Raw genomic sequence first — 26193 nt, 5'->3', positions numbered from 1 at the left:
TTTGTCTGTTTGTGGGTATGTAATTTTCGTTACTGTCTGTCTACGCGAGCTTCGGTTATTCCTCGATATTTCCGTGTGGTAAGTTCACTTTTCCATTTGCTTCTTTCACTATATTTCACTATTTTGACACATTTCACTGTTTTATTCCACCAATATGTGTATTTTCGTGTTGTGAAGTGCGTAATAGAAATTTCTCACTAGTATCAGTGACACATTTTCGAATGTGTACTTGCTATATTACAGGCGAAACCCCCGACACAACTAAAATTTATATCCCATCCTTCACTTCGCCTTTACACTGACACTATATTTGTCAATTGGCAAGCAAGACAACAAATGTAACGAATGGGATACTATTAGCGTCCAAGGCAACAAGAAAACTGTACCCCATAGTGAAGTACAGGATACAAATTGTACATGTGTCGTCTTCTTGTCCCCGTGTAGTTCAATTGAGGTACAGGCTGCAAATGTAACGTACATCTATTTCCACCTTTTCGTTTCCAGTGTACATATATAGACGTCAACGGAAGTCTGGTATACATATATTACATACGTAGGTCCTTCTGTCATCAGTAGTACTGGTACGTACGTAACAAAAAACTGTTAATAATAGCGGAGACGAAATGAACAACACATCTACAATTTGTACCCCGTTTTCCACTTAGGGTTTGATACATCGTTCAAGTGAAGAACGGGACAGAAATGCTAGTGAAAACGAAGAAATCGACGTACGCTGAACTTGTATCCCGTACTGCACTTAGGCAATACAGTTCGAAAGAGTTTCGAGATACAACTGACACACATGTAACGTGATGTATTCTTTGCTAGTAATATATTTCATTCATTTCCTTCCATTGTGTTTTTCGGAGAAATACTAAGATACAAACACGCGATATCGTTAACGTGAAAATACTACTGGCCCTTATATATGTGAAGTACAGTTTTTCTCTCTTGCGTTCCATTGTTTCTGAACATTCTTCTCAGCTCTTTCATCTTTGTAATACATGCTCTCTGGCCAATTCTGACGTCATTGGTCAAAGCCGACGGGTTGTATCCCCTGCTAAACTAGACCCAAAAATATTATTTTAGTGTAATGTGAAAGTGCCATACTGCACAGCAGTAGATTTATGTGAGAAGCTATATTGTGCGACTTGTATTTGGAAATGTCGAAGGATGTAAGTTATTTATTGATGGTCATAAATTCAAAGTTAAATGGAACTTGTGTATGGACTAATTATTTAGTATAGTAGCTATATCTCCCTACTTCATGACCATACGTATTTAACTTTTTTTTTATGTTTCTGCAAATTTTGATGGTTCACAGTCACAAATTGTTTCCTCGAAATCGGACGGAAATTGCATACGGCGAAATATTTTCTCCGCACCTTATTCTACTGGTAAATGCATGATAAACTTTGGTCCCTTAGGAAATTCATGTTGAGCTATCCAACAAAAAAAATTATATTTTCAATAGTCATTTACCCCTGACCAGTAAAGGTATTCAAAACCACTACAATAACTAGTTATGTCTATTGGCGTAAAATAAATCTATATCATTATGTACCTTTCTCTGCAATTATATTTTCACCGCTGATTATAGCTGTATGTTAACGCACAAAAAGTAAACATATTACTGTAATTGGCGCCTCTGAACAGGGACACGAATTAAAAAAACTCGTGTACCGTTCGAAGGAATAAAAAAATTTTAGTAAGATAAGCATTGTGGAAGTTTTCTTAAAGATTTGTAGCTAATCTTGTGCTTTTGATTTGTTACATGCATCAAACACCATCCAATAAAATTTCCATCGAGCAACAACCGAGATGAGGCAATCAGAGAAATTTAGGGAAAAGAGAGTTTTTGGAACAGAATTTGTGCGAAAATCTTGCTCCATCGCCGAAGGCAGTCATCAGTAACGTAAGTTAATATTTTGTCATTAATTAATTTATGACGATCTTTAGTAGTTGCAGTAGAAAATGTGCTTCAAATCCACTAGTTTGCATTTAGTAGATTGGCCATTTCTTTAACGATTGCTTAAATTCTACTGCTGTGTATTGTATATCAGTTGTTTTTAATGTCCGCTGCCTGTTCACGGAGCTAACTAGTATTAGTTTTCACTTATTTTGACCGGTGTGCAGCCATTCTTTCTTTACGGTCCAGAGTAGTCACTTGTTCTCGTGACGTGCAACTCCCGACATTTCGATCTTGTGACGTAGCAGTGACAACCGACTCGCAACCGATAAATTACATCTCTGTCGACAGCAGACGGCTGTAGCTCAAACGAACCTCATTGACTTACTGTTTGTAAATAAGTGAGCTATGGCAGACGATAAAATGTCATCTCTAGATTCAAATGACAGAATGAAACGAGTGAAGTGTTGCGTTTCTTACGGTCCCGCAGGATAATTAATAGGGCTGAGACACCAATCGAAGCAACTGTACAAAATGAAGTAGGAAATATTATGGACTTTGTTGCCTCACAAAAAAATGGCTCTGAGCACTATGGGACTCAACTGCTGAGGTCATTAGGCCCCTAGAACTTAGAACTAGTTAAACCTAACTAACCTAAGGACATCACAAACATCCATGCCCGAGGCAGGATTCGAACCTGCGACCGTAGCGGTCTTGCGGTTCCAGACTGCAGCGCCTTTAACCGCTCGGCCACTCCGGCCGGCTGTTGCCTCACACCATAATGTTACTGAACTAGACAATGTCAGCACAGTTTCTGTCTCTAGTTCTCGTAGCCATATACCGGTTACAAGTGAGGCAGGTGAAAGTAATCCAAGGGTAGTGACCGACGATGTATTCAGACATCTACTGAATCAAATAAGTCAAATGATGCAGGAAGAAAATCTTCAAATAGTGAATTTCATCAAAAATGATTTAAAAGAAGAAAATCACCAAATGGTGAATTCCATTAAAAATGATTTAAAAGAAGAAAATCGCCAAATGGTGAACTCCATTCAAAAGGATTTGAAAGACGAAAATCGTCAAATGAAAGGAGATTTGATGGAGGAAAATAGACCAATGTTAGGCTCGCTTGAAGATAAACTTTCCACAGTAAGCGAAGAAATAAAAACTGTTAGAGAAGACGTAGCCAACGAAGTAGCAAATCAAGTTAAGGATGCAGTTCCTCAAATGCGAAGTGGAATAATTTCCGAACTGAGTGACACTTTAGCTACCATGCAAAGGGAGACAGCTGACATCCGAGACATAACCATGAATCTTGACTCCTCTGTAACCACGGTTAATGATAGAGTAAACAGAGTAACTATGCAAGTAGAAAAACTAAGCGAGGGAATGTCAAATATGACTCTGGAAACTGAAACAAAAGTTAAAGAGAGGCTAGATACGCATGAGAGAAAATTTAGAGAAAAGTATGAAAACTGGATTTGTGGAAAGGACAAATTTGTCGAAAATAAAATTAACAAAGACCTAGTAGAGACTGTGAAAGTAACCACTCTTAGTATCTTGGCAGCTCCTGGAAGCTCCGGAGATACTGTAATGTCTGAACTCAGTAGTATTAGGCGTACCCTTCAGCAAGAAATACCAAATTGAAAGCAAGAGGTAACGGAACAACTAAATAACTTGAAGGCACAAGTGAGTAGTAGTTCCCTAAAACAGAGACCGAACTATCCTACCTCTTTAGCCTCAGAGGAAGAAGATGAATTATTTCGGCAATTCCGAATACCTGTTGTATCTAATGAACACACTTCAGCACCACATATTTCAGTTAGTCACCGAAACCAGGAATCTGACTCAGTAGTACAAATGATGAAGTAAGAAAGCATGATAAACCATCGTGTTTTTCAAACCTTTAACCCGGAAAGAACGAAATATACACCCAATTCTTTTTCTTCGTGAAATCTCTGGCATTTTTCCAAATTCGTGGACCGATAGACACCGTATCCAAAATTGTTGCCGGATATATAGATGGCTGAATCGCCAATGTGGGGAACCGAAATGGTTGATAAGTGAAGTGTCGAACATATGAGGAGTTTGAGCACAGTTTCCTCAGCAAATTTGGAGCTAAGGTGTTTCTGAAGCGCCTTCCTAAATAAGTTTATAACGCGGACCAATTTGACCCCACGAATAGTAGCCTGAGAAAGTACTTCGAAAAATATCTTGGAAAAATCCGGTATTTGGATATCACTATTAATAGAAAAGATGTAATTATGATCCTCAAGTCTACATTACCCATATCAATTCGTGAGAAGCTGATAACCATACCAGATGATGATCCAGATATACCTTTCTGTCGATATTAGATTCCCCAGACCTGATGTACGAGGACATGGGAGATAACAAACTGCGGAACACTCCACACAACTCTTGGCCACAACATAACGAGAGTAAAGGCTATGAAAACCCAGGGAATGGTTACAAAAATAGTAACGATTGGCAAAACGGAAATAAAGGCAATGAGTATCCGTACAAAATGGATAGACATAATCAACACAACCGATTCAGTCCCGTGCATAACAGGACTGCTAACCAGTACGGCACTCAACCGTACAAGCAGAAGTTTGGAAATGGTTTCAGTCGAAAGGGTTGGCAACAGCAGAGCGGACCGCAGTGGAATGCACCGTAATCGTACAGCCAACATTCAGATTACGGACAGCAACAAACAGCTCATAACGTCCACTCATACCAACACAACTCCGCGTCCAGTAAAAATCAAGCGCAGGGAATGTATAGAAACACACAGTTTAACGGCAAGCCACGGTGTGAAGATGGATTCCACCGTAACAGTTCCGGTAATCATTATGGTAATAAAAAGCATCAGACCCCGCGAAGGCAGTACAATCCCCCTATATTTTCGCGAACGCGGAAGACTGCAACACGTATTGGACACCAGAACAAACGCAACAACACTATGACACGAGGTTTGTACATAGTAGTAATTTTGTTCCTGAGTGTTCTCATAATGTCACATTGGTCGAACTTCCTAATAATGAAGGCCAATCAAAACCCCGAAAGCAGGAAAACTAATTTCAGCATCTGAAAGCTCCCTATGTGATGCTGTGAGACAGAATGGGGGCGACCACTTCGACAAAGAGACTAACCATGACGTACTTGTACTGAGATACAAGGACGGAAATGACATGAGAGGAGAATTATTACAAGGTAAAGGGACGACTGACGGTGACGAACCGATACATGACAAAACTTACTATAGCAAGAATTTTGACGACTGTAATCATAGATACAGGTGCAAAGATTAATGCTATGTCATTATGTTTCTATAAGCAAATTAGTACATTATTTAAAATTCCAACATTACCGGCCCAAGGATGTTCAATAACAGGGGCCATCGGCTCCCAGACACAAAAGGTCAGTATACAAGCTTGGGTACCACTGGAGATTCAATCAGTACCCATCAAATGCATTTTCCTCGTTGTCAAGAATTTGGCAGTGCCATATCTCTTGGGAATGGATTTTCTAAGACGATATAGGGCCCGAATAGACCGTTCTACTGGCATTTGCTCACTGTCAGTACAGCAGACAGAAGTAGCACTGGAGTTAGTGAAAGAAAGACTAAAAAACGTTGGCACCTGTCATAGCATTAGATTACAAAGGGTAGGCAGAAGACCTCCTTGTCGTAATCATCTCAACTTGTTCTGTGGTAACTGTGATACATTTAATGATACAATAACAGTCAGTGACTTATCCTCTCCGCAGGAAACAACCAATAAGATCTCAGAATCAACAGAGTTATCCGAAACTCAGCGATAGGAATTATTCAATTTGTTGCCACAATATATTGAAGAGTTTTCCAAACGACCTGGTATTATAAAGGAGTATGAATATACTATGGAAGTGGTGCCGCACCAAACTTTCTGTAGGACGACGTACCCCATACCGTATGCAAGAAGGGAAGCAGTTCGCAGTGAAATTAAGAAGACGCTGAGCTGGAAAGTCATAGAGTATTCTAATTCACCATATAGTAGCCCCTTGTTGACGATTTTGAAACAGGATAACACAGTACGACTCGTACTTGACGCACGAAACATAAAAATGGCTCTGAGCACTATGGGACTGGTCATCAGTCGCCTAGAACTTAGAACTATTTAAACCTAACTAACCTAAGGACATCACACACTTCCACGCCCGAGGCAGGATTCGAACCTGCGATCGTAGCGGTCGCACGGTTCCAGACTGTAGTGCCTAGAAACGCTCGGTCACCCCGGCCGGCAGGCACGAAACATAAATAAAATTATTGTACCAGACCTGAAGCGATTGAAGAACACCTGCAGAGATTTTATGGAATTAAGTATTTGAGTAGCTTTCATTTGAAGATGTCATATTGGCTAGTGAGACTAAGTTGGTTCAAATGGCTCTGAGCACTATGCGACTTAACTTCTGAGGTCATCAGTCGCCTAGAACTTAGAACTAATTAAACATAACTAACCTAAGGACATCACACACATCCATGCACGAGGCAGGATTCGAACCTGCGACCATAGCGGTCGCTCGGTTCCAGACTGTAGCGCCTAGAACAGCACTGAGACTAAGTCCTAACTAACGAAAGTATACGACATTTATCTTCGCTGGCCGATCTTATCAATTTTGGGTCATGTCTTTTGGATTGAATGTTAGTTCTGGATTGTTCATCTCTGCCCTAGATAATGTTCTCGGTCCAAATCTTCTTGATGAAGTCATTCTCTACGTTGATGATCTTTTAATTGCTACTAAAACCTGGGAAGGCCACGTTGAACTAATACAGAAAGTGTTTCAGCGATTCCTGGAATACCGAGTCACTACCAACTTGCAAAAGTCACACTTTGGCCGAGCTGAAATCAAATTTTTAGGACACTCATTTCATCTGACGGAAAACGTCCTGATCCTGCAAAGCTGAGCGCAATTAAAAATTTTCCTATTCCATCTTCAAGACGCCAACTTAAAGGTTATCTTGGACTCACTTCGTTCTTCAGAAGATTCTTACCAAAGCACGTAATGAACAACCCTCATTTATTGAAACTGTTAAAGCAAAACACTCAGTGGAATTGGACTGACGACTGTCAAAGGGCATTCCTCGATATCAAAGAAGCTTTGTTAAATAGCAATATTCTTCATCATCCAGTTATGGAAAAGGAATTTTGTGTGTCATCTGACGCAAGTTTTCAGGGATTAGGCCGGTGTCTCTTCCAGATCCATGAAGCCAATGGAAAAGCAGAAATCAGAGTAATTAGTTTTGCTAGTAGGGTTCTTACAGAAACTGAACGATCCTACTCTATTACCGAATTGGAAACTCTTGCAGTAGTTTGGGCTTTCAAGAGATTCAATTACTACATCAATGGCAAGAAAATCAAAGTTTATTCTGATCTGACGTGTAAACTCCTACATCCTCAGTTAACGATGTGGTGTCTTTTCTTGCAGGAATATGACTTCGAAATAATCTATATAAAGGGCAAAGATAACATTATTGCAGATGCTGTATCTTGCACGCCTGATGGCTCTTCTGACAGTTCTGAACTTTTGGAACAAATGTCAAATTACAGAATTCTTTTGATGAAGGATCCAATACATCGCAAATATTTTCTCGATCTTTGTAACCAGATTGTCTAAATGCAGGAAACTGATCCAAAATGGAGAGGTGAGAAACAGACCCTCGAAACTAATCCCACCCACCGCATGTGCAAATATTACAAATGACATAATCAAGTTCTTTTCCACCAAACATCATTGTCATCAGAAAATTGGCTAGTATGCACTCCGGAGGAATATGTAGAACACTTACTCTGGTATACACATATTTCATGGGGACACTTTGGTCCAGACAAGTGTAAGCGTAAAACAGTAAAGTGCTGCTACATCCCTAACCTTCATAGCAGAATTCACAAGCTGTTGAAACACTGTCATTTGTCAGAAGGCAAAAACTTTTAATCTTTCGAATATACTGCCTGTCAATCCTATCATTACAGAGAAACCTAGACAAATCCTAGGCATAGAATTGGCAGGACCACTTCCACGGGGTCGTGGAGGACTATGGTATCTTGTAGCTGTCATCGATCTATTTACCGAACATTTGAGATTGTACGCTATGAGATCTGCAAACATTCAACCAATCATCAATCGTTTAGAACGCGACTACTTTCCTAAATTCGGAAGACCTAAATCGATTCTCTCAGACTCTTCCTTGCTCGTCATCAAATTAGGCAAATCCTTATCTCAAAATTTAGGCTCCAGTCGAACCTGACTGATGGAGTCTTCAAGGAGTTTAATCGTTTCATTCGAACGTATGTACCAAATCAGCAGATTCGCTGGGTTGACTTTGTGTCAGCTTTCGAGGAAATTGTAAATAATCACCTGTTTACTGGTTTCACTCCGAGTGAGCTGATGTCTTCAGACCAAGAGAAAAATGAATGGGTCAACTGAATTCCAAAGTGTAACAACACAAGCGCTAGTTTAGACGACAGAATAAGACAAGCTCTAACAACATTGACCACCCAAGCCAATTTACGCAAGAAGGCGTATGACAAACATATTAATAAGGTGTTAACTTATAAAGTAGGCGAAAAGGTCTTGCTAAAAACGCACCTTACGAGATCCTTCGTATGCCTCACACAGGTTCTTATCTGATTTCTGATCCCGCAAATGGAAAAATAAAAGGATTATACCATCACTCTGATCTTAAAAAGTATCATGCTACAAAATAAGTCAAGAGAAAACTTTATAATGGCAAGAGAAGGTTAGCTGCTACTAAGTGAAAACTGATCTGACTTCGTTACAAATGCTTAGGATAAAGTACACGACAGTGAGCCCGTCTTGCTATACTGGAGAGAATTTAAAACATGTTATCTTGAGCCATAATTCATGTACAGAAAAGCTGATGAAATGTTCTTGTTTGATGAAGAAACTGATTGACTCCCAGAACCTTAGTTTTAACATTCAGTTTTAAGCATATAATATTTATGAGATAAAAATGAAATATAAAGCGAAGGATGTACCTAACAAGCCGGCTTCTGCGATATGAAATGGTAAAGAAATGAAAATAAAACGTAATATGTAGGAATTTTCTTAAGTTCAAGGAGCAATGATCGAAAAAGAAAATTTATTTTCGTCAAGGACAAGGGTCGCTTGACAATTAATGGTTCATGATGCCACTAAAAAGGAAAATAAGTAAGTAGTTTCTAAGTCAGCGGAGTCTAGATTGAGTTCTAATGTACACAGAAACCTGGAACAAGTTCATCTCTGCATTAAAATAACGTCATGCTTACGAAGCATGTGAGTTATTTGTAAGTAGGAACATGACGATAGCGCTATCCTTCAGATAGATACAGAGTAGCATTAATTGTAATTGTAATTGCAATACTAAAGTCAGATACATTTAAAGCCATAAGTGAAAATAAAATACCAAGCATAAGAGCGTAAGCGACAGGGAGAAAGCAATGATGACTTAGGGTCATATATAGAGGTCAATGCAGAGCAACGCAAGCAGGCGTCAAAGCGAGAATAAAATGATAATGAAACCGCCAGTAAAACAAAACAGGTAGTTCTTAATTACAGCGCGTACAACGGAAAGAATAATTAATTTCTAAGTGATAAGGGACAAGGATTTCTTTGCTATATTTCTTGTTCTATGTACTATTATATCTATGTCTTTCTTATGAATATGTGTAAATATCCTAACCCGCCTAGACCCGTCCCGTAGACTTGACGTCACAGATTGAGAAATGAGTTTGACGTGGAAGGTTGGTTTGGCACACGATTTTCATAAGGAAACGCGTGTACGAAACCGGAAAAAGCTAGTTTTGAAATGTCTTTACTTTTTCTTTTAAAGTCAATCCCAGAGGCGAACTGCGAGCCGGCCGCTGTGACCGAGCGGTTCTAGGCCGTTCAGTCGGGAACCGCGCTGCTGCTACGGTAGCAGGTTCGAATCCTGCCTCCGGCATGGCTGTGTGTGATGTCCTTAGTTTGGTTAGGTTTAACTAGGTCTAAGTGTAGGTGACTGATGACCGCAGATGTTAAGTCCCATAGTGCTTAGAGCCATTTGGATTTGGGAACTGCGATCGAGATAAGGAATTTGAATATTTTCTTGAATGGTGTTCTGTTCTGATGTGAGAGGGCCATCAAGTGTGACTGATTGATCCTCGCATCTACTAAAAAGGAAATTTTTTGTCGAAATGATAGTGGTAGCTTAAATGAATCTACTGAATAGAAAGAACGATTCAGATGAAACCAAAAAAATAATTGCTAACAAATCGGAGAACCAATGTATTGTGACTGGGAATCGAAAGCTTAAGTAGTCTTAGAGAAAGATGATGAGTAACGTAAAGCGAAATGTTAATGTGGCTACCAACAAAGCAACAGAAATTGAAATGGACATGATAATCGAAGCTCTCAGTTAGCAAGCTTCAAAGTGAGACAAACTATTTGATTATAAACTGTAAAAAATATTTTTGTGTACATAGTAGTGTATAAGTGAAGGCTTAAAATGCTGTGGAAGTCTGCCACAGACATGAAGCAATACGTCGTTGTTATAAATAGGTGATAATTTCATTGACGATGAAAATAGTAAGTCTTAAACTTGTAGATACGCCGACGAACAATGACACTCCGGTTGTGTAACCTAAGTCGGTGATGTGATTAAGTGCAGTGCATTGGAAACCATGTGTGAGTGTTAGCTGCTTTGCGAAGTGCGAGCGCTAGCCTACCTTAAAATCTTCAAAATCGGCTGGAAAATGTGGAGGCAGGGATGGTTTCAGATGAGTCTCTGTCCCTGGCAAGGAAAGCGTTTCTGAATAAGAGAAATTTGTTAACATCCAGTATAGATTTAAGTGTCAGGAAGTCATTTCTGAAAGTATTCGTTTGGAGTGTAGCCATGTATGGAAGTGAAACATGGACGATAAATAGTTTGGACAAGAAGAGAATAGAAGCTTTCGAAATGTGGTGCTACAGAAGAATGCTGAAGATTAGATGGGTAGATCACATAACTAATGAGGAAGTATTGAATAGGATTGGGGAGAAGAGAAGTTTGTGGCACAACTTGACCAGAAGAAGGGATCGGTTGGTAGGACATGTTCTGAGGCATCAAGGGATCACCAATTTAGTATTGGAGGGCAGCGTGGAGGGTAAAAATCGTAGAGGGAGACCAAGAGATGAATACACTAAGCAGATTCAGAAGGATGTAGGTTGCAGTAGGTACTGGGAGATGAAAAAGCTTGCACAGGATAGAGTAGCATGGAGAGCTGCATCAAACCAGTCTCAGGACTGAAGACCACAACAACAACAACTCTGTCCCTGGTAATCGTCGTTCCTCCGCAACCAGCTCAGGAAACCACAAAACCCCACAACACCATCGACGCAACGTGTTCACTGAACCGTGCGCGGGAAGCCTGAAACACCGCGTGGCGGCTAGGGAGCGCCTGGAGTTGCGATTCAGCACTCACAATCAGCCTTTGCCAACGGCCATCCACGCAACAAACGCGTTAAATTTTAAGTGATGTACCAGCACAGCACTCCCGCTGTAGTTGAACGAAACGGACTTTCCATGAAAGACGCTCCCAAAATAAAAGACTCTTACATGGGTCACAACATAAAAAATGTAATCCCGTGAATGAAATGCGAACAGCCAAACCTCACGCGAGTAATGACAAAGTCAGATTCCTATGAATCCCAAGTCCTAAAATTAGATTTAAGCTTTGTAACGTGTGTACCTAACGTACGAGCGAGACTCATCCACCAGAGCTTATGGAAAGTTTTCTTCTCGGAGAACGCAAAGTAGCAATCCAACTTCACAAAGGATAAGCTTCATCTGGAGAAGATCAATTTTAACTTACTTGTCAAATACACAAATAATGAAAATGTAAAAAACATGACAGCTAGTCAGCAATGGAAGATGGACACGTGTAAGAAATTCCATGTGTGAGAATTATATGTGTATAAAAAGACAAAACTCTACCATCTGGTGAGCAAGATGTATGAGACAGGCGAAATTCCCCTTAGACTTCAAGAAGAATATAATAATTCCAATCCCAAAGAAAGCATGTGTTGACAGATGTGAAAATTACCGAACAATCAGTTTAATAAGCCACAGCTGTAAGATACTAACGCGAATTCTTTACAGACGAATGTAAAAACTAGTAGAAGCCGACCTCGGGGAAGATCAGTTTGGATTCCGTAGAAATGTTGGAACACGTGAGGCAATACTGATCCTACGGCTTATCTTAGAAGCTAGATTAAGGAAAGACAAACCTACGTTTCTAGCATTTGTAGACTTAGAGAAAGCTTTTGACAATGTTGACTGGAATACTCTTTTTCAAATTCTGAAGGTGGCAGCGGTAAAATACAGGGAGCGAAAGGCTATTTACAATTTCTACAGAAACCAGATGGCAGTTATAAGAGTCGAGGGACATGAAACGGAAGCAGTGGTTGGGAAGGGAGTGGGACAGGGTTGTAGCCTTTCCCCGATGTTATTCAATCTGTATATTGAGCAAGCAGTGAAGGAAACAAAAGACAAATTCGGAGTAGGTATTAAAATCCATAGAGAAGGAATAAAAACTTTGAGGTTCGCCGATGACATTGTAATTCTATCAGAGACAGCAAAGGACTTGGAAGAGCAGCTCAGCGGAATGGATAGTGTCTTGAAAGGAGGATATAAGATGAACATCAACAAAAGCAAAACAAGGATAATGGAATGTAGTCGAAAAAAGTCGGGTGATGATGAGGGAATTAGATTAGGAAATGAGACTCTTAAAGTAGTAAAGGAGTTTTGCTATTTGGGGAGCAAAATAACTGATGATGGTCGACGTAGAGAGGATATAAAATGTAGACTGGCAATGGCAAGGAAAGCGTTTCTGAAGAAGAGAAATTTGTTAACATCGAGTATAGATTTATGTGTCAGGAAGTCATTTCTGAAAGTATTTGTATGGAGTGTAGCCTTGTATGGAAGTGAAAGATGGACGATAAATAGTTTGGACAAGAAGAGAATAGAAGCTTTCGAAATGTCGTGCTATCAAAGAATGCTGAAATTAGATGGGTTGATCACATAACTAATGAGGAGGTATTGAATAGGACTGGAGGGAAGAGAAGTTTGTGGCACAACTTGACTAGAAGAAGGGATCGGTTGGTAGGACATGTGTTGAGGCATAAAGGGATCACCAATTTAGTATTGGAGGGCAGCGTGGAGGGTAAAAATCGTAGAGGGAGACCAAGAGATGAATACACTAAGCAGATTCAGAAGGATGTAGGTTGCAGTAGGTAGTGGGAGATGAAGAAGCTTGCACAGGATAGAGTAGCATGGAGAGCTGCATCAAACCAGTCTCAGGACTGAAGGCCACAACAACAACAGCAAAAAGATGAATGTCCATGTGTTTTTTTCAGGAGCAAAGAGCCTGTGGGCTCTGGACAACAACTTGAGGTCACAAAGATGGTCCTTATGGACTCTGTAAAACGGAATATAATGAGCATAATGTATAATCTCCATTGTAAACTATGTAGATTTACTGTCTTTAGTTTTTAAATTTTTTCAGTGTATCTTTACCTTAAGAACTGTCTTTTGTCTCAGAATGAGAGATCACCATATTTGTGTAATCCTAATAGTCAAATGATAGAAATACTATGTTTAATCTATGTACAGTCGTTAAGTACTCAATCCCATAATGTTAACGGCGACATGTGAATCTTGGCAATCTCCTTGATTTCCAAGATTCCCGTGAAAGGCAAATAACATTATGTGATTGCCTTACCATTTTAAATCATTCACTAACCGAGCAGTCACTCGGCAACAGCTACAGTTAACAAATAAGGTTGCGAGAATGTAAAAAAACGAACGTCCTGTGACGTGACGTGTTTATTGTGGAAGCGGCGTCAGAGATGCAGTGACCTATTGACTTTGAAAGCCTCTGCGCGAAAGGTGGACCAAAGAAGAACATTTTTACAAATTCTTTTGATGTACGAGATATTCTCGATGAACAGTTACACACTCTTCTGTCTTTTGTAATTATTGTCGGACACGTATGTCTTGCCACGATATTATTATTGTTTAAAAAATATTGTTTTAGTGTAATGTGAAAGTGCAATACCGCATATCAGTAGATTTATGTGAGAAGCTATATTGTGCGAGTGTATTTGGAAATGCCGATGGATGTAAGTTCGTTATTTATTGATAGCCATAAATTCAAAGTCAAATGTCACTTGTATATGGACTAATTATTTAGTATATAACCTATGTCTCACTACTTCATGACCTTACGTATTTAATTTTCTTTTATGTTTCTGCAAATTTTGATGGTTCACAGTCACAAATTGTTTCGTCTAAATCGGGCGGAAGCTCCATACGACGAAATATTTTCTCCGCACCTTATTCTACTGGTAAATGCATGGTAAATTTCGGTCCCTTAGGAAATTCATGTTCAGCTATCCAACAACGATTATATTTTCAATATTCATTTACCCTCTTCTGCAAAGCAACTTCCGACTGATCAGACGATTCAACAAGAAACAGCCGCACACAGTTGGCATAAAATTCCTGACCAGTAAACATATTCAAAAACACTACAATAACTAGTTATGTCTATTGGTCTAAAATACAATATATATCATCATGTGCTTTTCTCTGCAAATATATTTCCACCGCCGATTATAGCTGTATGTTGATGCACAAAAGTAAACATATTGCTATAGGGTACCTAAGCGATTCGAAAAATGCGCGTGTCATTCCTGTCTTCGAGAAGTGTTGTAGGACAGATCCACATACTTATGGCCTATATCGTCCGCGTCGATGTATTGTAGAATTACAGAATTACGGAGTGCGTTGTATGCTGAAGAATTATGATGTTTCTGGATAACGAAAATCTCTTCAGTGGAAATCAACATTGATTCCGAGAACAAATATGTTGCAAAAGCCCGCCGCGGTTGCTGAGCGGTTCTAGGCGCTTCAGTCCGGAACCGCGCGACTGCTACGGTCGCAGGTTCGAATCCTGCCTCAGGCATGGGTGTGTATGATGTCGTTAGGTTAGTTAGGTTTAGCTAGTTCTAAGTTCTAGGGGACTGATGCCCTCAGATGTTAAGTCCCATAGTTCTCAGAGCCATTTGAACCATTTTGAGATCCGTAGCGCTGTAAACAACGGCTCTGAATGCGACAGCGTTTCCTTGACTTCAGAAAGGCATTTGCCACAGTCCCGCACGGCCGTTTAGTAGAAATAATACGAGATTACCGAATTTGCGATTATATTCAAGAGTTCCTTACGGATCGAATTCAAGATGTCACTCTTAATGGAACGAAATCTACAGATGCCAAGGTAATTACCGGAGTATCCCAAGGAAGTGTGATAGAACCGTTACTGTTTGCAATGTATATAAATTGTCTAGTAGAAAATGTCGGAAGTTATTTAAGAGAGTTCGCAGATGATGCAGTTCTGTATAAGAAAGTAGCATCGTTCACCGCGATGACGCCAAACACGGATGCGACCATCATGATGAACCTGGATTCATTCGAAAAAATGACGTTTTGCCATTCGTGCACCCAGGTTCGTCGTTGAGTACACCATCGCAGGCGCTCCTGTCTGTGATAAAGCGTCAAGGGTAACTGCAGCCACGGTCTCCGAGCTGATAGTCCGTGCTGCTGCAGACGTCGTCGAACTGTTCGTGCAGATGGTTGTTGTCTCACAAACGTCCCCATCTGTTGACTCAAGGATCGAGACGTGGCTGCACGATCCGTTACAGCCGTGCCGATAAGATGCCTGTCATCTCGACTGCTAGTGATACGAGGCCGTTGGGATCCAGCACGGCGTTTCGTATTACCCTTCTGAACCCACCGATTCCATATTCTGCTAACAGTCATTGAATATCGACCGACGCGAGCAGCAATGTCTTGATACGATAAACCGCAATCGCGATAGGCTACATCCGGGCTTTATCAAAGTTGGAAACGTGATGGTACGCATTTTTCCTCCTTACACGAGGCATCACAACAACGTTTCACCAGGCAACGCCGGTCAACTGCAGTTTGTGTATGAGAAATCGGTTGGAAGCTTTCCTCACGTCAGCACGTTGTAGGTGTCGCCACCGGCGCCAACCTTGTGTGAATGCTCTGAAAAGCTAATCATTTGCATATCACAGCATCTTCTTCCTGCCGGTTAAATTTCGAGCCTGTAGCACGTCTTCTTCGTGGTGTAGCACTTTTAATGGCCAGTAGTGTATTCTAGGAGTAACTATCCAGAGCGACGTTAAATGGAATGACGACATAATATTAATAACAGGAAAAGTAGACGCCAGACTGAGATTCAAACGAAGAATCTAATGGATACGTAATTGCTGGTCCTGGCGGAGGTTCGAGTCCTCCCTCGGGCATGTGTGTGTGTGTGTTTGTCCTTAGGATAATTTCGGTTAAGTAGTGTGTAAGCTCAGGTACTGATGATCTTAGCAGTTAAGTCCCATAAAATTTCACACACATTCGAACATTTTGATTTTGGATTCGTAACTCATCCACGAAAGAAGTGACCCACAAGGTATTCAGTCGACCGGTTGTTGAGCACTGTTCATCAATTTGGGACCCTTACCATCTAGGACTTATAGGGAAGGTCCAACGAAGAGCGGCGGCGTTTCGTCACGGGATCGTTTAGGTAGCGGGAGAGCGTTACAGATACGTTAGCCCTACAGAAACGTTCAACAGACCCGAGTGGCAGACGTTACAAGAGAGGCGTTGAGCTTCACAGAGAGGTTTACAATTTACAGAAAGAGTCAGACAATATATTACAGCTCGTGAGATGACCACGGTGAAATATTCGAGAAATTAGATGTAATACAGAGTCTTACTGACAATCATTCTTCCCAAGCACCATTAGCGAGCAGCACAGGGAAGGAGGGGTGGGGGGGGGGGGAGGAGGATCAGGTAGTGGTATCAGAAGAACCTTCTGGCGTGGCTTTCGGGGTATTAACGTAGATCTAGGAAGGCTGGCCAACAAAGGACAGCCCACGCAAGTGCTTCCAGGTGAGTGTGTCCGTGTGCCATTCACATTACATGTTGTTTCGCCATTAAAAAGTCTTTCCGGTCCATATATGTCATATTTGCCATATCATGCCTCTCTCCAGTGCCCATCTTGTAATGTGTTTATAGCGTTTTCGTCATTAAAATTTCTCAAACAACGTGTACAATACTGAATCACGTCCTACAGTATAAAAGTTTACCCAAAGACAGTTAACTTAATAATAGTATAAAGGTATTTTTCTATCACATACTGAGGAATTGATAATCATCACCTATTGAGTGGTGGCTGTCACTGGAAGTGGGAGTTGTTTCTCGGTCTTGTTTTGGACAGTCGCAGTTGTAGTCCTATTTTTGGATACGGCTTAGCACCGCTTTGCTTAAGTCGGACTGAGTTCACCGTAGGTTGTGGCATCTCAATCGACTCGTCTTTGTCTCTGCTTCGTCATGCTGCATCGGTTTTGTTGTTGTTGTTGTTTTGGTAGTGGTCTTCAGACTGGTCTTGCTCAGCTCTCTATGCTACTTAACATGTGCAAGTCTCTTCATATCAGCATAGGTACCACAGCCTACACCTTTTCCAACCTGCTTCCTGTGTTCATCTCATCTGTATTCATTTTTACCCTCATTCATCCCTACAGAACTAAATTGGAGATCTACATCTGATATAATTAGATTTTCCTCGAGATACTTGAGTCTCATCTTTATTTGTTTGTTTATGCATTTATTTTACCTGGAAAGATTAGGGACTTCAGGTCCTCTCTTACACCTAACCAGGCATACTCAGATTGAGCGAATTTCACTTTGTACAGAACATTGTGGACATACCACGTGTTATACAGTATTAATGTTAAAGAAAAAAATATAGATTATAACAGTAGTACAAGGATAATTATAACAATCAAAAAATAATTATAACGATCAATAAAAATAATAATAATAACAGTAATAGTAATGCCCATGTATATGAAAGTAAACATATTTTACTTTTATGAATGTCAGTACTATTGCTACTTGGGAATTTTCTCGTTATGTTCTTGCAGCTTGTGAGTTATTCACATCGAGCAGAGACATAAGACGATAGAATGGGATGAAAAAGATATAGAGGAGGTAGCTAGGTTAGGGGAAGAGAAATAGAATGGTAAAATTCGGAGCTTCCATGAATACCATAAGCTGGAGATACCTTGACGTCTCCCAACGTGTACTATCAATTATATTTTAGGCAAATCGTAACACAAATTTCATTTCTCCCTACTTCTGATCAGTATCTCCTCATTAGTTACATGATTTACCAGTCTAATCTTCAACATTCTCCTGTAGCACCACATTTGGAAACCTTCTATTCTCTTCTTGTCTGAACAGCTCATCATCCATGCCTCACTTCCTTACAATACTACACTCCATACAAAATACTTTCAGAAAAGACTTCTTAACATTTAAATAGGTATTCGATGTTAACAAAATTGTCTTCTTCAGAGACGCTTTTCTTGCCACTTCCAGTCTTCTTTTACATTCTCTTACATCGGCAATTATCAGTTATTTTGCTGCCCAAATAGCAAAACTCATCTACTACTTTTAGTGTCTCGTTTCCTAAGCTAATGGCCACGGCGTCATCTGATGTCCTTTGCCTACATTCCATTACCACTGCTTTGCTTTTTTTTATGTTCGTTTCAGTCGTCCTTTCAAGACACTGTCCATTCCATGCAACCGCTCTTCCGAGTCATTTGACGTCCCTTACAGAACTTCAGAGCTTTTATTTCTTCTCCCTGAACTTTAATTCCTTCTCTAAACTGTAACAGTTGTGTTACTAAATGTGACACTTCTGTCATTCAATGTAACTGGGTTTTCTCTTTTGATGCTGTCAATTGTCAGGATGAGCATTCTAAAGCATTCTGAAAATATTAAGCAAATTAACTTTTCTCTCTTAACAACATGTGGGCAGGGTGGGTTCTTCCTTGGCTCGGGTATGAGGTCGAATGAAACATCATTTTTACATAAGATAACTTTTATTGAAGATTTGTACGACTGTATCTTACGGGATGTTCTGGTTCGGAGAGCGGCAGCCGTGTCGTTTGCGTAGCCTTCTGCTGCGGCAGCGGCGGCGGCGGCGGCGGCGGCGGCGGCGTCTGATTACGCGTAGCGGTGTGTATCTCGTGTCGCCGTCTCACCCAGCTGACCGGAGACGCGCAGCGCGAGGTGGCCAGTTTAACTATTGCGAGCGAAGTCGTGCATCGGATGATACCTTGGGTGTGGCGTCCCACTGTTTCTCTTCTCTAAGCGGCCGCGTGTGTTGTGCGTCGACCAGCGGAGCGGCGCGGCGGGGCAAGGCCAGTGTCCCGGACTCGAACCACGGACTCCCGCTTGCCAGTCTTCGGCTGTCAGGTCTTCATCCCAGCTCACAGGTGACTGCTGAGGTGAGGCCGTCTCCTTCCCGTCCTCACGAGTCACCCGGGTACCTAAAAATCAGACTTCAAATACCTTTTAACTTCTGTCTTCTGGCGCCGCGGCTGCTGCTTGCTATTCCATTACAGCGGCGGACTTGGTGCGTCTGTGCATGATGCAGTCTCTTCTTGCATGACGGTCTTCATCACCGAAACTGACTGAAAACTACTGCTACTCTTCTTTTCTTCCTTCGTCTCTCGTCTTCGTCTCCGTCCCCGTCTCCGTCTTCGTCTTCGTCCCCGTCTTCATCTGTCTTCCCACCGCGTCTCGCGTATTTATTCACTTCAGTTCACTGGAGGTGAACGACTTCACGGCCATTGCCTCTTCTGTCACGTTGAAAAGCTTCTCGAAGAATCTTCTTAACGTCGGTCATTGGCTCTTGGAATGTAGGCGAGGGCCTTTGATCACATGTGACGACTGAGAAACACGTGAGCCGGTCATTGCCTCTTCTGTCACGTTGAAAAGCTTCTCGAAGAGTCTTCTTAACGTCGGTCATTGGCTCTTGGGATGTAGGCGAGGGCCTTTGCTCACATACGACAACTGAGAAACACGTGAGCCGGTCGGGCGATGCCCTGACGGCTGAATCGACAGCGCCCGCTTATGTGGAACTTGCTGACTTCACGGTCATTGTCTCTTCTGTTCTGCTGTTCTGCCCGCTGAATGCCAGTATGTAACTCTCTAAACTAAACCAAGTTTTTCATTTATATTCTAATTTCTAGTTCACTTTTATTTCACTAATTTATTTACTTAAGTACCACTCAACAAAACATTTCTTTGGTTATCTGTACCACCTGTTCAGAGTCGAGATTGAATAGCATCGGCGATAGGCTACAACCCTGTATCTCGTCCTTCTCGGCCACTGCTTCCATTTCATTCCCCTCGGCAGTTGCATTTGCCAGTGTCAGTTGCCAGTGTACAAGTTGTACACTGGAGCGCCAAAAAAAGTGATATAGGCATGAGTATTCAAATACAGTGATATGTAAACAGGCAACGCCTATGTAAGACAACAAGTGTCCGGCGCAGTTCTTAGATCAGTTACTGCTGCTACAATGGCAGATTATCAAGATTTAATTGAGTCTGAATGTGTGTTATAGCAACACCGACTCAAAGGAAGGCCTCGGCGCTTGTCGGTGACGTCACGTCAGCTAGGCACGGCTAACGCCAGGTCTGCTGCAGCCAGAAACGCCTGGGCGTGCTTATCACTATAAATCTCTTATTTTTTGACAAAATGTTTGGTATTATTTTGGGTTCTGCAGTTTTATTTAGATGAAAGATTTTCTTACTATCGTAAAGCTACAAATGAAGATCATAGTTCTGTACTACTGAATCCTGTCGGAACAAATGAAGATCAATATGAGAAGATGGTTTGCCCCATTGCAAGCTTCGGAAATTTTACATTCAAGTAATTATATTTACTTGATCCATTTTGTTATCGAAACTTACCCCAACCCCCTTACAATTTATTTATTTATTTATTTATTTTCGTTTCACATCGTCACTGGTAATGTGAACTAATTTACATGTGTAAATGTCCAACTGTTGCCAGTCATTAGATTACAGTCGTTTTTAACGAAAGGAATTCTAAACAGGAACCAAAACAGCTTAATACATCGAAAATACTGCCGAGCTTGAACTTTTTTAAACATGCACATTAGAAAAGATAAATATTCCCCTCTTGCAACTGAAAGGAGAAACTTTATAAGATAAAAAAATTTTATTTGATAAAACAAGTATCTCTCTTTTGCCTCTTCTTCTGTCCCCCACCGCCTCCCACAACGTGTACAATCGCAAGATATTTCATTAACATTCAGTGCTCCTCACCCCATAGTCAACCAAGATACCTAAAGAAGAGCACCAACATGTTCAGATTCTTGTAAAAGCAACCCAGTACAAACGTAACTTCCTCAGATTTACAAATAAGGTAAAGAAGCACAAACTCTGTTGCTGCTGGGCCATGAAGTTGTTTTTGAATGTCAGTCTTTAAAACAGGTGGAAATTTAAGTTCAGGAGTACACTATCTGTTAAGAAGTGTAATGAATTGCACAATTAATTGATTGCAGAAATCTCTCACAACAATGTGTGTTTGGTCAGCTACCGCCAATAGTTTCACATTTTCCTGTGTCAGAGAGGGAGACACCACCATTATGAGTATGCCTGCGACAGACCTGGCGTTCGCCGTGCCTAGCTGACGTGACGTCACGAACAAGCGCCGAGGCCTTCCTTTGAGTCGGTGTTGGTTATGGTCGGCGCACGAGCGATGGTACACAGTATCTCCGAGGTAGCGATGAAGCAGGGATTTTCCCGTACAATCATTTCACGAGTATCAGGAATCCGGTGAAACATCAAATCTCCGACATCACTGTCACTGGAAAAAGATCCTGCGAGAACGGCACCGACGACGACTGAAGAGAATCATTCAACGTGACAGAAGGGCAACCCTTCGCCAAACTGCTGCAGATTTCATTGCTGAGCAATCAACAAGTGTCATCCCGCAAAAAGCACAATCATAGGTTCGAACTGACAGCGTAGCAGCCTCCTCCGAAGAAGATCCCACGACCGACGAGCTGTCTTCTGAGCTGGGGACACAACTTTAGAAGACGACAGGCTGGTGGAAAGAACGGTCAGAGACTCTTATTCAATTCCTCCAGATATCTCGAGCTTCCAGATCCAGGGAAACATAATTTCTACTTTTCTTTCATTAGCAGGGTCCATTGCTTATTGATTTCGAGGAATCTTGCGTCTCCAACAATGGGGAACGGTACTGCGCAACGCTGGATAAATTATACGGCGTGCAGTTAGGTTGAAACGTCGGGAAAACTGCGTCAGGGGATTATGCTGTTTAAGGTTACGGCAGATCAAGTGGCAGACACCCGCCAAATAGTTCTGATCTCACCCCATGCCACTGTCACGCTTTCAGACCCTTCAAAAAGCCCTTGAACGGTCGACGATTCTTGTCGGACGAGGATGTGCAGCAGGCAGTTACGGAGTTCACGCAACAGGACAAGGCGTTTTACTAAACGGATACCTTACCGAATGATTTTACAGAAAATATTCAGTGAAAGTATTTATTTTTGCCTTACTTGTAGCGTTATATGTCAGCTTCGCGGCGAAGTGCCCACAGTCTTACTAATAATCATACTTAATTGTGATGTACAGGTTTTAGTAAGATACTAGCAAATTTCGAAAAGTTTGCAATGAAAAATAGGGGTCGCTATGATTTTTCGTTTGGTGCGTATTACACCATATATTGCTGCGTATGAAATTTAGCTAACATGCTGAATTTTTGTTTAGACTTAGGAAGAGGTCTCTATCTGCCTCCGGTCTCGAGAAAATAGATCCCATGTAGCGCGCTCACTTCCGATCTCACGCCCGCGAGAATGAAATACTCGCAACATCTCATGTCTCCTAAACCGCTAGAGACATCGAAACGAAAGTTTGGCGAATGATAGCACACAAGGAGGAGAGTGTTTTGCCAATTCTTAAACACACGGAACTTTCTTATCTATGGCGATATATCAGTACTTATACTTCCCTTTTTATTTATTTCACTCCAGTGACTGTAATTTTTTAATAGTTATCGACAGTTAGCGAAACAAGAGCTTTCTAGTATGAAAATAAACATGAAATTTCTTCTTTTGTTACTGCAAACCGACACTAGGAGGTTTTTCATAAGCTATTGAGCTGTGTGATTGCCAATTACTTGTTTAATGACGCACTCCGTTTCGGAATTCTGTCACAATAGCTGCTAAGTGAGATGAGTTTGGCAAATTACACTGTGACAAAGGAAATACAATTAAACTAGTCACCAAGTGAAATGTGGCTGTAACTCACAAACGGTGATGCTTCTCCAAATGAGAAAAGATTAACAACTCACACAAAAACAGATTGCCAATTCTGTTGGAATTTTGGTGGAATCCCCGTAACCCATCGTTTTTTTAACAATGAGCGACTGGAATGGAAGCTTACCAAAGGATTTCATTCCTTCTCTTGACCTGAGCAGTATTAAAATAATGACGAGCGTTCCTTCAGGCGGAATGATAGGCACATGCCAGATACTGGTTACTCACCTACGGCTTGCCAAACTGACGATGTCTGATCGCGAATAAAATAGCTGTTATTGAGAAAAATAAACAATTGATCTGTCGCACAACACAATGGTCAGTGTATTGTCAGCAGCGGAGGATAATGCGCGCGACATGAATGCACTAGCTTGCCTTGTGAGCTGGAGTTCGAAAAACATTGTCATGAAGGTAGATCTGCCTTTGTCAGCAGCACATTTCAACAAATTAAGTATATCTAATCATGACACTCTTTTAGGATATTCCTACTTTCGTAATAATGCCGACCATTTTCTTCATTTGTGTAGCCTGTTGTACAATTAGTTTATTAATGCTGATAATGTGCATGCAACAATTGAAATGCTTTTCAATTAAAACATTGTTATTTGTGACTGCTTTTCAACTGTTTCTAGCTTGCAGTGAAAATGTGATGTTCACATGCATGTAGTACATTGTGTTGTATTACATTATTACATCCATATCCAAGTAATCACAGTGAGACTTCTATACTTCAGAACTCGGACGCTTTTTACCAGGAGAACATAGGGATCACACCTGTGGAGACTGTTGTGGTTGTGGTCTCCAGTCCTGAGACTGGTTTGATGCAGCTCTCCATGCTACCCTATCCTGTGCAAGCTTCTTCATCTCCCATTACCTACTGCAACCTACTTCCTTCTGAATCTGTTTAGTGTATTCATCTCTTGGTCTCCCTCTAAGATTTTTACCCTCCACGCTGCCCTCCAATACTAAATTGGTGATCCCTCGATGTCTCAGAACATGTCCTACCAACCGCTCCCTTCTTCTAGTCAAGTTGTGCCACAAGCTCCTCTTCTCCCCAATTCTATTCAATACCTCCTCATTAGTTATGTGATCAGCCCATCTAATCTTTAGCATTCTTCTGTAGTACCACATTTCGAAAGCTTCTATTCTCTTCTTGTCTAAGCTATGTATCGTCCACGTTTCACTTCCATACATGGCTACACACCATACAAATACTTTCACAAACGACTTCCTGAACTTAAATCAATACTCGATGTTAACAAATTTCTCTTCTTAAGAAACGCTTTCCGCCCCATTGCCAGTGTACATTTTATATCCTCTGTACTTCGACAATCATCAGTTATTTTGCTCCCCAAATAGCAAAACTCCTTTACTACTTTAAGTGTCTCATCTCCTAATCTAATTCCCGCAGCATCACCCAACTTAATTCGGCTACATTCCAATATCCTCGCTTTGCTTTTGTTGATGTTCATCTTATATCCTCCTTTCAAGACACTGTCCATTCCGTTCAACTGCTCTTCCAAGTCCTTTGCTGTCTCTGACAGAATTACAATGTCATCGGCGAACCTCAAAGTTTTTATTTCTTCTCCATGGCTTTTAATACCTACTCCGAATTTGTCTTTTGTTTCCTTTACTGCTTGCTCAATATACAGATTGAATAACATCGGGGATAGGCTACAACCCTGTCTCACTCCCTTCCCAACCACTGCTTCCCTTTCATACCCCTCGACTCTTATAACTGCCATCTGGTTTCTGTACAAATTGTAAATAGCCTTTCGCTCTCTGTATTTTATCCCTGCCACCTTCAGAATTTGAAAGAGAGTATTCCAATCAACATTGTCAAAAGCTTTCTCTAAGTCTACAAATGCTAGAAACGTAAGTTTGCCTTTCCTTAATCTTTCTTCTAAGATAAGTCGTAGGGTCAGTATTGCCTCACGTGTTCCAACATTTCTACGGAATCCAAACTAATCTTCCCCGAGGTCGGCTTCTACCAGTTTTTCCATTCGTCTGTAAATAATTCGCGTTAGTATTTTGCAGCTGTGACTTCTTAAACTGATAGTTTGGTCATTTTCACATCTGTCAACACCTGCTTTCTTTGGGATTAGGATTATTGTATTCTTCTTGAAGTCTGAGAGTATTTCGCCTGCCTCATACATCTTGCTTACCAGATGGTAGAGTTTTGTCAGGACTGGCTCTCCCAAGGTTGTCAGTAGTTCTAATGGAATGTTGTTTACTCCAGGGGCCTTGTTTCGAATTAGGTCTTTCAGTGCTCTGTCAAACTCTTCACGCAATATCATATCTCCCATTTCATCTTCATCTACATCCTCTTCCATTTCCATAATATTGTCCTCAAGTACATCGCCCTTGTATAGGCCCTCTATATACTCCTTCCACCTTTCTGCTTTCCCTTCTTTGCTTAGAACTGGGTTTCCATCTAAGCTCTTGATATTTATGCAAGTGGTTCTCCTTTCCCCCAAAGGTCTCTTTAATTTTCCTGTAGGCAGTATCTATCTTACCGCTAGTGAGATAAGCCTCTACATCCTTACATTTGTCCTCTAACCGTCCCTGCTTCGCCATTTTGCACTTCCTGTCAATATCATTTTTGAGACGTTTGTATTCCTTTTTGCCTGCTTCATTTACTGAATTTTTATATTTTCTCCTTTCATCAATTAAATTCAATATTTCTTCTGTTACCCAAGGGTTTCTACTAGCCCTTCTTCTACTGTATTTCTTTCCCCCATTCCTGTCAATTGTTCCCTTATGCTCTCCCTGAAACTCTGTACAATCTCTGGTTCTTTCAGTTTATCCAGGTCCCATCTCCTTAATTTCCGACCTTTTTGCAGATTCTTCAGTTTTAATCTACAGTTCATAACCAATAGATTGTGGTCAGAGTCCACATCTGCCCCTGGAAATGTCTTACAATTTAAAACCTGGTTCCTAAATCTCTGTCTTACCATTATATAATCTATCTGATACCTTTTAGTGTC

General features: G+C 41.0%; 1 protein-coding gene across 1 annotated transcript in view; it reads left to right on the top strand.

Annotated features, from left to right (window-relative positions):
• The first annotated feature begins 1787 nt into the window (after window positions 1–1787).
• LOC126427143 (ankyrin repeat domain-containing protein 17-like) overlaps window positions 1788–26193 on the top strand; it is a 93061-nt gene continuing 68655 nt past the window's right edge. Inside the window, exon 1 of the mRNA XM_050089369.1 lies at window positions 1788–1915. The gene's annotated coding sequence lies outside the window, so the exon portion shown is untranslated. The remainder of the gene's footprint in view (window positions 1916–26193) is intronic.

Source organism: Schistocerca serialis, chromosome 11, assembly GCF_023864345.2.
Source record: "Schistocerca serialis cubense isolate TAMUIC-IGC-003099 chromosome 11, iqSchSeri2.2, whole genome shotgun sequence".
Classification (NCBI taxonomy): domain Eukaryota; kingdom Metazoa; phylum Arthropoda; class Insecta; order Orthoptera; family Acrididae; genus Schistocerca; species Schistocerca serialis.
Note: the sequence above shows the minus strand (reverse complement) of the source record. Positions and strands in the feature narration are given on the sequence as shown.